Source organism: Anabrus simplex, chromosome 1 (genome assembly GCF_040414725.1).
Source record: "Anabrus simplex isolate iqAnaSimp1 chromosome 1, ASM4041472v1, whole genome shotgun sequence".
In the NCBI taxonomy this organism is placed as follows: Eukaryota; Metazoa; Arthropoda; class Insecta; order Orthoptera; family Tettigoniidae; genus Anabrus; species Anabrus simplex.
This window is the reverse complement of record NC_090265.1, coordinates 1,555,529,514-1,555,545,296: the sequence shown is the minus strand read 5'-3', so window position 1 is coordinate 1,555,545,296 and position 15,783 is coordinate 1,555,529,514. Positions and strand designations below refer to the sequence as shown.

At 39.4% G+C, this 15,783-nt stretch overlaps 1 protein-coding gene across 5 annotated transcripts in view; it reads right to left on the bottom strand.

Moving 5' to 3' along the window:
* The window catches only part of LOC136880403 (calcyphosin-like protein), a 289,044-nt gene that overhangs the window by 26,187 nt on the left and 247,074 nt on the right, over positions 1 to 15,783 (bottom strand). The window lies entirely within an intron of this gene.

The following is a 15,783-nucleotide window of genomic DNA, read 5'->3' as shown; positions in this document are numbered from 1 at the left end:
CTGTACATGAAGAATGGTATAGCACGAATTTCTACCTCAATTACTGTTTTCAGCATGTTGATGTCTCATGGTTTGAGCTCCTTCAAACGTCCACACAACCAATAATCACAAGCTCTGCGATTGGGAGAGCGAGCTGGTTGTTGTGTTGGCCCTGCTTCCCACCCACCTGTTTGGTGATTTGCAATTCAAAATTTCTACACAATAGCGTAGTGAGGGGGTTCACCATCCTGCTGGAATATGCAATGTTGAAGCTGAACACTTTGAATCACTGGCACCACAACTTCACTGATTTTACAATACTGTTCACCATTGTCTCTCCCAAAATTTACATGCCTAGCAATCGTTCCCATCCAATCATTGCCCAAACTGTCACTGATCTGCATTTCACACACTTCTCTTCAATAAATTAAAGATTTTCTCTTGCATAATAATGACAGTTGTGTTAAATAACATTCCATTCACCTGGAACACAGCTTCATCTGAAAATCCAATATTTTTGTACCAAGATTAATCAATTTCACATTCCCTTTGCACAACTCCACACAGTTGCAAGTGCATGTCAGGGTATCTTCACTCAGTTCATGAACACGAATCGGTTTGAAAGTTCTGCACTTCTCATGTTTCAAAACACGAAAAACACTGGACTGACTGATGTCAAATTCACGTGCACCTTGACGTGTTGATTTCCGGGGGCTATTCCCGAATGCTTCCGTGATCCTTTCTGTTGTTGCTGCTGTAAGGTCTTCCAGGAGGATTTCCCTTCTGAATGTTTTCCCGTTGTTAGCAGTCATTGTATCCACTTTCCTACAGTTGACGGTAGCAATATTATGTTAAAATCATGTCTCAGAGACTCACGATCATTCTGAAAAGCAATCGCCTGTGCAACTACGGTAATTGCTGTTGCATATTCAACACCATTTTGGTTAACAATATAACCGATTTTGTTGTTTTATTGTTGTGTGTCAATAGTAAGGAGTCTTGACTCTCCGACGGCACAATTCTTCCACTTTTAAGAGTTGTGATCAAACATCAGCAATCGATCAAATATACAGCCTTATTCCTGACTCACCCTGTAGGAGGAATCCTTAAAAATTTCACTTTGAAATTGGGTTTACATGCCACTTATTGACTGTTTAGATTATTAACTGAAAGCCATAAAACAGAGTTGCATTCAATCAATCATCGCTCACCACTGTTCTGCATTTAGAGCTGTCGTCGAAGTGGCAGACTCCCTATCAATTGTTTAGCTGGTCATTTCTAAAATGATTTCAAAGAAAATATAATTTATTGAACAACCCCCCCTTGTTAAATTCCTCCAATCCATTATTCCTTTTCCAATAAACTAATTATATTTGCCCCAATTTGTCTTCTTGAATTCCAACTTCATCTTCATATGATCTGTCCTACTTTTCAAAACTCCATTCAAGCTTATTCATCTACTAATGTCATTCCATGCCATCTCTTCGCTGACAACTCTGACCACACGGAACAAAATGAGATTAGTTACTCACAATTCTTAGTCGAACAGTTCGTTTCCTAACTCCCAAATATTTCCAGTCAAAAATTTAAAAACTTTTGTAACACTACTATTTTGTTGGGAATCACCCAGAACAAATCTGGTTGTTTTCCTTAGGATCTCTTCCAGTTTTTAAATCACTTAATACACTGGAACCACGGTCCAAGTCAGGTCTTGCCATTATCTTATACACCCTCCCCTTTACATCCTTAATACAACCCCCTAAACACCCTCATAACCATATGAAGAGACCTTTAACCTTTATATACAACCTTGTTAATGTGATTACCCAATGACTATCTTTCCTTATATTAATACCTAACTGACATTGGTCCCCATAAGGCACTTCCACTCCAACAGAGTAATTAAAACAGAGTCCTTTTCCTCTTGGTGAAACTTACAACCCGACTTTTCACCCTGTTTACCATCAATACTATTGTCTGCCTTTGTGAACAGAGATTTGCCAAACTTAAAAAAAAAAAAAATTGTTTAGCACTAATACAGAAGAGTTTATAATTAAATCTATCATGATAATCCATCACAACTGCCATAACAGTGTAACTAAGACTTTTTTAAAAAATTTTTTAAAATTAAGCACGGTATAGATTCCATGAAAATTTTACTACAGAAATAACTACCAATATAATTTCTATATAACTGGAAATCAGTTTGTAGCTGGACTGTTTATGGACTCAACAAAAGTACTGGATAAAATAAATCAAAATTTTGCAATCCAAATTAGGAAATTGAGTGCAGTCCATGATACTGCACTAAACTGGTTTCATAGCTACTGCAGTTCAGCAACCCATGGAGTTGTTCTACAAGGATCAGTTTTAGGTTCCATATTATTTCTGCTATGCATCAGTGACAACTAAATGACAAATTAAAAGGTCATTTAATACTTAATACATATGCATTACTGCTGGTCATAAAAATGGAATGAGTATCATAATCTACTAAACTCACTAGCCACAAAAATACACATGTACTTTAAATGAAAACAGATTAAGTTAAATGTGAATATTTCGATCTAACAGTAGATACCGTAGTAATTGAAACTGGGTGGAGCATATACACCAGTGTCCAAAAGTTAGGCGTAAGTTAAGAGTAAGCAGGGCAACAGGAAATAGACCGCAAATCGCACGACATATGCACCTAGGAAAGAAGTGTTCCCTGCTTTGACTAGCGGCATAACCGCAAGGTAAACACAGCCAGTGCCTGCTCCCCATATTCCCCTCAGTCGTGTTTGCCCTGTTATAGTGCGCGGAGTGTAGCATCGTGGTGAACGTGACAACATAATGGCACGACACCATTTGGACCCCGTTTTGCAGGGTAGAATACTCGGCTGCCTGAAAGCACGCCAGACACAGACCGAAGTCACCGTATCCTCGACTGTGCCACAAAATGTCATTTCCAGGCTTTGGAGACTATTTCGAGACACAGAAAATGTTAGTCATAGACCAGTACCAGGTCGACCAAGGGTAACCACCCTGCAGCAGGACCAATATCTGGCCTTAACCGCCCGACGAAATCGGAGTGCACCTGCAAGACTATTGTCGGCGGAGCTTGCAGCCATCTCATGAGTTGCCATTTCCCGGCAAACTGTGTGCCGGAGGCTCAGAACAGCAAGGTTGTTTGCCCGACGTCCAGCGGTGTGCGTCCCGCTCAATCCATTAGAGACGGGCCAGTTTACTGTGGAACCATTAACATCGAAACTGGACCATGAATGAATGGAGGCATGTGCTCTTCACAGATGAATCCCGCTTCAGTAGCCGATACAACCACAGGAACATCGTGGAACGGAACCAGTATGGTGGTGGTGGCATCATGGTGTGGGGCGGCATCATGCTGAATGGCCGTACAGACCAGCACATCTTCATGGGTGGTCCGAGGAACACTTAACGCTCGGAGATACAGGGGTGAGGTACTGAGACCACATGTTCAACTCTTCAGAGGTGCGGTTGATCCAGACTTCCCCTTAATGGACGATAATGCCCGACCGCACCGCACTGCTCTAGTGGATGAATTTCTGGCTGGGGAAGACATTCATCGCATGGATTGGCCAGCGAGGTCTGTGGATCTGAATCCTATAGAACATGCCTGGGATGCAATGGGGAGGCGAAGTGCATCCCATCAGCCTCCACCAAGGACCCTCCAAGACCTCCACATTGCCCTTTCGGAGGAATGGGATCAACTGCCACAAGAACTCTTGGACCATCTGATAGAGAGCATGCCACGTCGCTGCAAAGCACGTGTGGCCGTTAGGGGTAACCACACACCCTATTAACAGCATATTTTGTTGTGGAAGACATTGCCAAGCTTTGTTAGTTGTTGTCAAAGGTGTACCTTAGCTATCAGAACCTTTCCGACACGGTTTGTTTGGACAAGTTGTGTGACATACGAGGACGGTTTGAAAAGTTCTCGGAATCACCGCTAGATGTCAGTGCTAGAGCAACGAGGTTCCCGCGCAATAATCACACATCCTTTGTAAGTGAACACGTGGCGCGTCAGTGCTCTAGCTGCAGGAGTGTGGCAGTGACGACTCTTTATTGTTCCCGCATAGTGATTTGTGACAATGGAAAAACAGATTCGAGCAGTGAATAAATACTTTGCAAAGAAAGGTATGAAAGCAAAGGAAATTCATGCCGACTTTCAGAACACACTGGAGGACTCTGCTCCTTCATTTTCAACTGTTGCCAAGTGGACCAGTGAGTTTAAATTTGATCGGGAGAGCTTGAATGATGATCCACGTAGTGGACGGCCAAAAAGTGTTACGACCCCAGAATTTATTGCAAAAGTGCATAAAATGGTCATGGAGGATCGTCGACTGAAAGTGCGGAAGATTGCTGAAGCTGTAGGGATGTCTTCTGAACGAGTATATTATATTTTAACCGAAGAATTGGGTATGAAAAAATTATCCGCAAGATGGGTGACATTGGACAATAAACGCACCAGATTGGAAATGTCCGAACAAAGTCTGGCCCATTTTCAGTGCAACCAACAAGATTTTTTGCGCCGGTTTGTGACTACAGATGAAACTTGAGTCCACTACTATACCCCAGAGACAAAACAGCAGTCAAAGCAGTGGAAACATGTTGATTCACCACCACCAAAGAAAGCAAAGGCAGTGCGTTCGGCCGGAAAGGTCATGGCCTCAGTTTTCTGGGATGCAAAAGGCATTCTGCTGATAGATTATCTTCCTACTGGCCAAACAATTACGGGGCAATACCATGCAAACCTTCTAGACCAACTACAGGAAAAGATACGCGAAACAAGGCCTGGTTTGGCAAGGAAAAAGGTCATCTTTCATCAGGACAACGCTCCGCCGCACACAAGTGTTAATGCCATGGCAAAACTTCATGCACTGGGGTATGAATTGTTGCCATATCCACCTTATTCACCTGATTTGGCACAATCAGACTTTCACCTATTCCCCAAGCTGAAAATTTTCCTCGGTGGACGGAGATTTTCTACAAGGGAAGAACTGACAGCCGAATTCGAGAGGTATTTTGCAGGCCTGGAGGAATCTCATTTTCGAGATGGGATCAAGGCATTGGAACATCGCTGGACCAAATGCATTAGTCTACAGGGAGACTATGTTGAAAAATAAAAGCAGTTCCACCAAGGTAAGATACTTAATTCTAGTACATTCCGAGAACTTTTCAAAGCACCTACGTACGGTGTGTCAGTCAGCTTCTGTTTGTTCAGCAATCCGTCTGACGTTCCTATCAGGTGGTATGGCCTCATTTAGTGATTATGCTTAACTACTGAACACTTTATGTAGAACATTAATTGAAAAATAACATTAGCTTTGCTGGATTAATCCAGAAACTGAGGCACAAGCCTATATGACAAGAAATCATCTGCCAAATGTCCGACTCGTTGGCTGAATGGTCAGCGTACTGGTCTTCGGTTCAGAGGGTCCCGGGTTCGATTCGCGGCTGGGTCGGGGATTTTAACCTTACTTGGTTAATTCCAATGGCTCGGGGGCTGGGTGTGTGTGTGTGCCATATTCAACATTAGAAATCATCTTAGGTACGGCCCCTCATCTTCACAGACATGCAGGTCGCCTAATAGGCTGTCTACTAGAAAAAGACTTGCACCAGGCCTCTTTGGAGGCCATACGCCATTATTATTATTATCTGCCAAATGACATATCAATTAATATAGAAATATTAAACAACAGATTAAAAAAGGAGCTTTCAAAGAATACAGTATGTTATAGTTCATACTCTTCAAATAATATTAATGAAGTTATTGCTCTAGCAGGGCATCATTTTGAATTAGTATTTTCTAGAAGTAAAGCTATAAAATTATACCTTTTTTTAACATAAGTTACCATATTTCTTTGAATCCAAGATGACCCTGAATGCAAAATAACCCCCACTTTCTCCTTCAAAAAGATTAATAAATCCGGCTTAAAAAGTGCTTTGTAAAATCATACGAATGTCTTTCTTGTACAGTACGCATTTTTAGACTATCTTTGTCTTCACGCCAACGCTGAACATTGGCTTTATTTATCCATATTTTCTTGCAGCTGCAAAATTATTCTCTATTTCCATGAGTTTAATAACCGTTAAATTAAATTAAATTAAAATTGGCATCATAATATTGAAGAGAACCATTCTGCCCTTGAGTTTTTCACGCACATACCTTAAAATTTTATCTTGGACTTCTTTAAAGCGTCCTTGTTGAGGGCCACCGAATGCATTTTTTGCACATTAGGAACTTTTAACCTAACTCTTCACGCTAACACGGAAAATCTGCTTTAGTTATACCATATTTTCTTGTGGCTGCACAATTATTCTTCATTTCCACATGTTTAATCATTATATTGACGAAAACGCATTGAAAATTTGCCGGCAATACCTGTTCCACGTCTTTACAATACGACGATCCATCATGAAAATATTCCTGGTGTCTGTAAAACTGTTAAATTTACCAAGTGTCAGGTACAGTAGATGCCTTATAACTCTACTACTGAGTAGCCATGGCCTTTCTAAGAATTCAAAGGCTCGCATGTTTTGATGCCATTCTGCAGATTTGAGAAACGTTTATGAAGAGGCTAATACAGGGACAATTTTTTACTCTATTCAGAGGATTGTTACTCGCCTGGTTGCCCGCGCTGCGAGTCTATCTCCCACCAAGTAGAATGTCATTCTCTCTTCACTATTTCATGAGAACCAGTGATGTTACACAGAGGCACTGTACAAGTGGTTGCCGCGGCTAGCAATGTAGTCTACAGGCCTAATAAAGACGCTGACGTTGAAGGTCGAGTTTTATGTGTGATTACCACGATGGTAGCTGCCAGTGGTGTTCATTACTGTTAGGTTGCGAATGCAAAACTACCCTTGTTTTTTCACATGAGATTCTGAGAAAAAAAGTCTTCTTGGATTTGGGGAAATACGGTATATCTCAAAAATTTAGAGAAATTTGTTGTTGTCATCGACAGATGGTTTTGGGGTAGTGAGTATGTCTCTTACTCAAGAGGTCCCAGGGTTGACTCCCAGCCATATCAAGGATTTTTACCTGAATCTAGGTGCTTGTTCAAGGTCCACTCATCCTATGTGATTACACACCATGAGCTATCTGATCGCAAGATAGTGGCATCAGCCTAGAAAGCCAAAAATAATGGCGGAGAGGATTTGTTTTGTTGACCATGCATAACTAGTTATCTACATGCCCTCGGGCTGACGAGTGGTCTCTTGATAGGCTGAGGTCCATTTGGGCTTCAGTGCCATGGGGTTCATAGATACGAATACAACGGATTCACCCAGTGTACTGAGCTGTAGCTGCCTATGATATTAATACTGTATAATTCCTGTGTGTGGGAATGTGGCTCTTTGGAATTAATCAAACATTCATTCAATATATGATCCTAAAACAGTACAGAAAAACAAAATCAACCAGATCATGTTAAATAAATAATATTTGTTTTACCTCCTAACGACTTATGGTTTTTGGAGACGCCAAGGTGCCGGAATTTAGTCCCGTACCAGTTTTTTATGTGCCAGTAAATCTACAGACATGATGCAGACATATCTGAGCACCTTCAAAGACTATTGGACTGAGCCAGGACAGAACCTGCCAAGTTAGGTTCAAAAGGCCAGCACCTCAACCATCTGAGCCACTCAGTCTGGTGTTATACATAATTAAGCAATTTTTGTGTTATAAAAACAATACAAATAATTACGTACGTTACCATTTCATTGCTTAATGGGAATTTATAGACTTAATCAACAAAATCATGTGTTGCATAAGAACTTCTAGCATTAACATAGATAAACTGTAAGAGATTTAAAATCTACAAAATTTAAGTTAAAGTCAATAAAGACCAGGAGAAAAACCTACTCCTCAAATTACAGCCCAACAAATAATTTGCCATAGGCAAAGTACTAGTCTAATCTACTCATTCATCATTTTCATGCAACACCATATTTCATGTATTTTTAACTGATATTCTGGGACAATTTCTGAAGGAATTCCATAAATATATGAACTTCCTCCTTGGAGACTTGTGACTGTGACTACTGATAACACTCCCCAACTATGGCAAAGGTTTTCAACATCAGCAAATTAACAATTTTATTCATTGTAATATTTTTAATATAGATCATCCATCCAAAAAGGTTTTGAAATTATGATGTGTAATTTGTTTCAAAATACTACTTTCAATGAAAGTTATGTATAAATTAAATCTGTACTATGAGTGAATATTTAGTGAAACTGCGAAAAAAAAAAAAAAAATTAAATAAAGAAAATGTTTTGAACCAACTGAAAAATCCTTCAGAATTTGGTGCTTAAATTTAGGTATAGAGGTCATCTGTTCCAACAAATAGTCCTACCACTGAATTATTTTTGTATTGCAAATATGTCAATTGGGACAGCCTGTGGGTTGCATGTGGATCTTAGATAGCAGCCCGTTCTACCTCCATGCAATAAAAATTATTGTACCACAACTTAATTTTGTATATTACACACCAAAGCAATTAATGCAACTGGAGAGAGTGCTAGTTATTACTTTCATGACAGAAACTGCAGGCATCATCTGTGGTAGCAAGCATTACAAAATTAATGAACGGGAAATTTTTTAAGCCCAAAATGTCTTCAACTGGTTGGGAAAAAAATAATGATGCTTTCTTTTTGAGAGGGACTTAAGGAAATACACATCTACACAGTGCTTGAAGTGGGATGAAACAGGAACTGGGAAGGTCCTCCTCTAAATTTTGGTAAATCCAGCTGCTCTGCCATTATGACATATGCAAACTGACTGCTTACAATACACCCAAGGCAGGACTCAAATCCACAGTCCACCGTACATGAAACACAAAGGCCTTAGTGCGTGACCATGAGGACCGGCTAATGACACTATGCTAAAATATTGTGCATTGTATTTTACACTAATGTACATGCATTGCATACCCTTAAAAACTTGTCCAGATGCTCTCATGTACAGTATTCAGTGATCTATCTGGTGGAGTTACATAAGACTGGGAATCGACATACAACCTTTTTTCAATCACCCCTTTAGATAATACTGTAATCTGCATTGAATGCACCACTGATGAAATGCACATTAAATTTGCTGCCATTTTTAGATAAATAGAACACTGAAGGTTTGAAATAATAATGTTCATATTGCTGAATGCACACTAACTCTGCAGTTTATATACTAAGAGTATTCATAGTTGCAACCAGTGATTTTAGTTCATCAGGATACCTATCACCACCATTCATTACATTCGTACAATGTTCATAGAATCCATGACCTGAAATGTCTCTGCAAACAATAATTTAGCAAATTCGCTAATCCCATTATTGGCAAAACATGGATTTCAGTCTCAAAATTCTATCCATGTATATTTATCCATTATCTTCAGGTTGTCAAGCAACAAAGTATTGTAACATGATGGCAGATAGGCAATGAACACAATTGGTAGCATCTACTGTAATACTAATTGCTTATACCGTAACTACACAAGCACACAATCACACGAGTTCACGCTCTTTCTTTGTTCTCTCTGTTCAGTCACATTAGTTATTCACCTGTACTTACAAGCTAAGACAATTACACTACATACACTTTTGCAACTGTCACCAAAACCTTGGGGCAATTAACGATAAAACTCACTGTACACCTATCACGGCCGCACAGTTCAGTCTGTACACTTACAGCGGTCTTCGTTCACTGTCCCTTGGCGCTCAGCTGCACTGTTCCTCATTTGCTGTTATTTCACACACAGCGTCACTCCCAGTGCTCCACAGCACTGTCACATTCAGAAATGAACCACTGAAGCTCATCCAGCCTGCCTAGTATGGAGAGGCCTGCCCTTCCATACATTTCTGATGAGGAGAAACCCCTCAAGTTCCCTGTAATTTTCTAGTTATTTCTCACATCACTGGAAGGCCTCCAGTGAGGTAATGAAGCAACAACAGTAGTGGACCTGAAACAATACCTCAGGGAGGTAGGTGTCGGAACTATGGACGTAAGCAGGCAGTAAGGAGTACGAGGGAAGATACAGCAAGTTTGAGGGAGAAAAATCAGGCTTCTAGTGGAGGACAGGGATGAAGGTAGGTCCTCCTCAATCAATCTATAGGATACAGTAGGTAGGCAAGAAGGGGAGAGGTTGAAGACAGGTGAACTAATGTTTTGAGGGGAAGGAAAATGAGAGCTAAAGGTTCTCATCAAGGAGAGAGTTCAGGAGATGTATTGCTGAGGAATCTGTATGCCGAAATGCCAACATTTCAGTGGTGGTCATCAGTAATGTGAATCTCAGAAGAAATGTTGGGGAATGCAACATCTCCAGCAAATTATAACAATATCAACATGTATTTCTATTCCTACAAGTTAAAAAACTAATTTGATATCAAGCAAATTATTATATGTAATTTAAAAAATATCAACATGTTTTATAATTACGTGTTAAAAAACACACACTTAACATAACTACATTACTTTTCTTGCAACGTCTTAACCGTTGCTTCTTTTGCCTCATAAAAATCCTTCTAAGCAAACTGCTTCTGTGGCATATACCAGAGCATGATAACAATTTTGTTGAAAGTCAGTGTGATTCTTGCGAACAATACTGAATATTCGCCCAGTTGAAGCATTGTTGTGAGGCATCACTAAAATGGCAATCACTTGAGGAAGAACTGAATATTTAATGTTTCCAGAAGAACATCGTTCAACCTTGAAATTTTAGCCCATACTACATCCATTGTTTCACAGTTTCAAATGTCTTAATTTAATGGATCTGCTTTGTAGGAAGCAAATTCCACTTCCACTTTGTCTTGGTCAGTGTTCTCAATTCTATTTTGAAAAAAAAAAAAAAAAAAAAAACTGAAATTTTAAAAAGTTGTTCTCAATGGAACAATCACTACTTCTACATGTTACACCACAATCATGAAAAGCGAATCTGTCCAAAATGCACTTGCATGCTGTACAGAAGAAATTTCTTACCAATTTGAAGAACTGTCTCATGCGATCTTCAAATAAACTGCCAGCCTCGCTTTCTCACTTCTATCAAACAGTTAGTGATTTTGAAAAGATGCCTAATATAATCAGAAATAATGCTTTCCCACTGCTTATACATGTTAAGCTGACTGGCCTTTAATTATTGGTTGTATGTTTATCACCCTTTCCTTTGTACACAGGGGCTAAGCAACTCTCCATTCATTTGGTTTACCTCCTTCATGCAAACAGTAATCAAGTAAATACTTCAGCTATGGTACTACATCCTAAACCCATTGTCTTTAGTATATCCCCAGAAACTTTATCAATTCCAGCTGCTTTTCTAGTTTTCAACTTTTATAATCATCTTATTGTAAATACATATCTTTGTTATCATAGCCAAATTTCAGGACATTATCCTTATATCCAATAATCCTTACATTCTGCAGACTGAATATTGCTGCCTTCTGTAAATATTCATATATAGACTCCCCTTGTTCATTGATTCCTGGAATGTCCTTCTTGACACCTTAAAGTATCTACACATACCTTTCCATTTTTTTTTTTTTTACTGAAATTCATATGGCTGCCAATTATGCATGCCACCATGTTACCCTTAGCCAACTTCTTCACGAGATTCAATTTCCTGGCAAGTTCCTTCAATTTCTTCTTACTTTCACAACCATTCCTAACTCTTATTACTTTCCAACCTGCACCTCTTTCTTAAACTATTTCTCTGGTATAGTATAATGGTTCTTGTTGTTGTAATTCCAGTTACAAGATGATCATCTTTCTGACAGCTCCTGCTATTGAACTTTGTATCTGTACATACATATCCCACGTCGTTCCATCCTAAGCGATGGGTCGGCGAACGAGGCTTCTCCACCAGTTGCGCGGTCTCTGAACTTCTCTCCTTCTTCGATGCTTTCCAAAGTATGTCCCCTCTGTTGAATGTCGATCTTCACCATGTCCTTGTACCTGAGTTGGTCACCCTCTTGATCTTTTGTCTTCAAGTTTTAGATCGTACATTTTTTTTGATAATCTGTTATCACCCGTGCGTCGCATATGTCCATACCATCTCAGTCGCTGCACTGTTATTTTGTCCTGCAGCCTTACAACTTGAGCCTGCTTGCGGATTTCCTCATTACGGACTCTGTCCCTCCATGTTTTACCGATCATGCTACGGACAAATTTCATTTCTGCTGCCTGGATTCTACTAACATCTTTATTTCTCATGGTCCATGTTTCGCAACCATAGGTCAGGATTGGTACGTAATAGGTTTCATATATGACTCTCTTACATTTTGTTGGTATTTTCTTGTTCCATATTATGTCTAACTACCTATTTTGTAAAAGTTGCTATCTGCCTGAATTCTGTGGGAAATTTCCTTGTCTATAGAACCAGTATCAGAGATAACACTTCCAAGATATTTGAATTGATGGTTCATCTGTAGCTGTTTCCCCTCCATTTCAATGTGTCCCATTGGTTGTCCATATCTCTTCATGACCATAACCTCACTTTTCTCTTGGCTGAAGATGAGTCCATATTCTTTAGCAGCTTCTGTCCAGGAGTTTATTTGTCCTTGAAGATCATCTTTAGAGTCTCCCCACAAGCATATAGCATCCACAAACAAGATTAACTTTCATTTTCCTACCTCCAATGGTTTGGTGAACTTTTCTCTGAATCTCTTTCATCACACTGATGAAAAGAGGAAACAAAACACCACCCTGTCTTAAGCCAGATTTTATATCAAAGGTTTCAGTCATTCCTACAGGTGTTTTGACTTTACTTTGGGTATCTTCATACAAATTCTTGATCCGGTGTATCATGTCATCCTGTATTCCAATTTTCTTTAGTGTTTCCCACACCTTCTCTCTGTTTACTGCATCAAATGCTTTCTTGGTATCCAGAAAGGCTAACCACAAATCTCGGTTGTGTTCATAGTATTTTTCCATTAACTGACGGACTGTAAAGATTAAATCGTTTGCTGATCTCCCCTTCCTGAATCCATACTGTTCTTCGAAGAGGTTCTCTTCAATAAGGGCTCTATAATTCTTTCATAAAGTTTACTAACTTGAGATGTTAAAGTGATGCCTCTATAGTTGGAACATTTCTTTCTATCTCCTTTCTTGAAGATTGGAATTATGATGCCTGTTTTCCAATCGACCGGTATGTCCCCTTCTTTCCAGATCTCACGAAAGAGTCTGTAGATCCAATGTTTTCCAGAAATGCCCATAGCCTTGATCATTTCTCCATTAATTTCATCAGCACCAGCTGATTTTCCAGTTTAGATGTATTTCCAGGCATATTCTATATCATTCCATGTTAAGTCTAACCCATTGTCAAAGGCAGACTTGCAGCAAGTAGTACCAGTACTGTCTTTTTGTGTAGGCTGCATGCAATTCACATTTAGCAATTCATCAAAGTAAGTCCTCCAAATCTCTTTCATCTTCTCATCTTCAGTGATCAGATTTTCATTATTATCCTCTTAAGGTATTTGGAGTGTTCTTTATCTCTTTTTCTATTTTTCATCATCCCATATAACATTTTCTTATTACCATTAACATCCTCTTTCACTTCATCACTCCACTTGTTCAACCACTTCTCTCGTTCTCCTGTAACAACTTTGTTTGCTTGTTTTTTAGCAACCCTGTATAGTTCCTTATGATCAGTCCGGTCCTTGAAATATTTTCTGAACATATTCTTGTTCAGGACAGCAGTTCTTGTTCTGTCATTCCATCATGGAGTTTCCTTCCATCTTCTTGTGCCACTGGTTCATCCACAAACCTTCTCAGTTATCATTACTAGATTTTCTTTCAGATCCTTCCATTCCTCCTCAACTGTTCTTTCATCTGTCTTTGGTATTACTGTTTTGATGTTTTCTTGGAACTCTATTATTATATCATTATCCTTCAGCTTCCAAGTCTTGAGTTTCTTCACCTGTGTGGTTCTTACTTCTTTTAAATTGTTAAACTTGAAGTATCCAATGAGGAGTCTATGATCACTTTCCAGGGAGACACTAGGAATCACTTTTACGTCTAACAGTCTATTTTGTAGTTGTTTCTCAATCAAAAAGTAATTTATAAGAGCTTCACTTTTTCCATCCCATCCATATCTTGTGACCTTATGGCTTTTTTATTTTTGATACCATGAGTTCCCTATTATAAGGTTGTTCCTCAGGCAGAGATCAAGTAGTCTTGTTCCTTCTGGGTTTTGTGGACCCCATCCAATGTGCTCCTAGAATACTTTCATATCCATCTCTCACAGTTTCTACTTGAGCATTCATATCCCCTATGATAATCATTCTATCTCCTCTTATTCTTTCCTCTATGTCTTCTTCAAAATGTTAATGTTCTGGGAAGAATTCAATTTCAGCATTATGTGAAGAATCCGATCAGAAACATTTTACTTCTCCTACATGATCTTTCATTTGATGATCCATAACACAATTTTTTGCTTGATCTCCACCTGACCAAAATAGATTATATCCCTCTCCGAGTTCCTTTGATCCTTTTCCCTTCCACTTGGTTTCACCAAGCCCCAGTATGTTTATGTTCCTTGTTTTCATTAAGTCTACACATTCCTCTATTTTGCCAGTTAGTATCAGAATGTTTAGCGTGGCAATTTTGATTACAGTCTCACATCGAGTTTTGTGTGTTCTCCTCTTTGGTTGCGATGGAGCATTGGGTATCGAACCGTCATTAATATCATTACCAATGAGGGAACTAGAGTCATTATTCTGGTGATTACAATATTTCCATCTGAGGCCTCGTTTAGTTTTGAAAGCAATTCCAAATTATTCAGAAGCTGACTTGCTGGGCCTATCACTTCCGAAGATTTTTCTCTCAGGGTTATCTCCCTTAGCCTTTAATAGTCCCCTATCAACCTGCAAGGCAGCAGGCCCCAAGTCAGATCTCAGGGATCAGATATTGCCTCTTCCGCCAGATCCGCCGTACCAGTGATTTTCACTTCCGCCGTTGAGGTCTTCACCTGTATCCCTGGGCATGGGTTCTGTGTTATACTCCACAGGACTGGGTCCCCGACTGAACTCAGCCATCCTATCACTCCAGCCTACTGAAGTGTAGGGTGCCCACCCCCGTGATGTGGACGCGCCAGACAGAAATTACTCAAGTGGAGGAATAGGGAAGGTGACACTATCGCCCTTGAGCTGAGTTAATGGTTGTGTATGGTGCCACAACCAAAGGCAACTTTTCATCGGTAAAGCATATAAAACTTGTTTCTAACTGCTTTCCAATCTTTTTAGCTTTTACAGACCTCGCCATTAAATCGATCAATAATCCATTCATATACCATCTGCCCACTATCTATGGAGGAAGCTTCTGCTTGCAACATGATACTGTGCTTCCTGAAAATGGGGAATGTGTTCTTCAGAATTAACACGTAAATATTAGTGGCATTTTCCTTTGCTGCTTCACTGCAAGAAATTTGCTATTGCTGGTTTTGTCCGACTACTTTTTCACCAACATGAAACAACAATTTCTGTTATAATACCCTGTTTATTGAATCAATGAGGAATAATCATCTTTTGCTAAAATATTCAGATATTTTGTAGCTTTTGAGCTCAAGCCCACACATCCTTATACCGGTATATCTTCAATTGTTTTCTTTTTTCTTTTGGAGCTTCTTTCGAGAAAGAAATATATGTATACTAACAATGTCTCTACATTTTCACTTGCTTCCAATATTTTAGTAGCCTTCTGGGCAGCTAAGTGAAGTAGGTGACATACAGCTTCGTATAACCATTGAAGATTTCTCCTGTTTCAAAAAATGCTGACACACCCTTAAATGTACCTA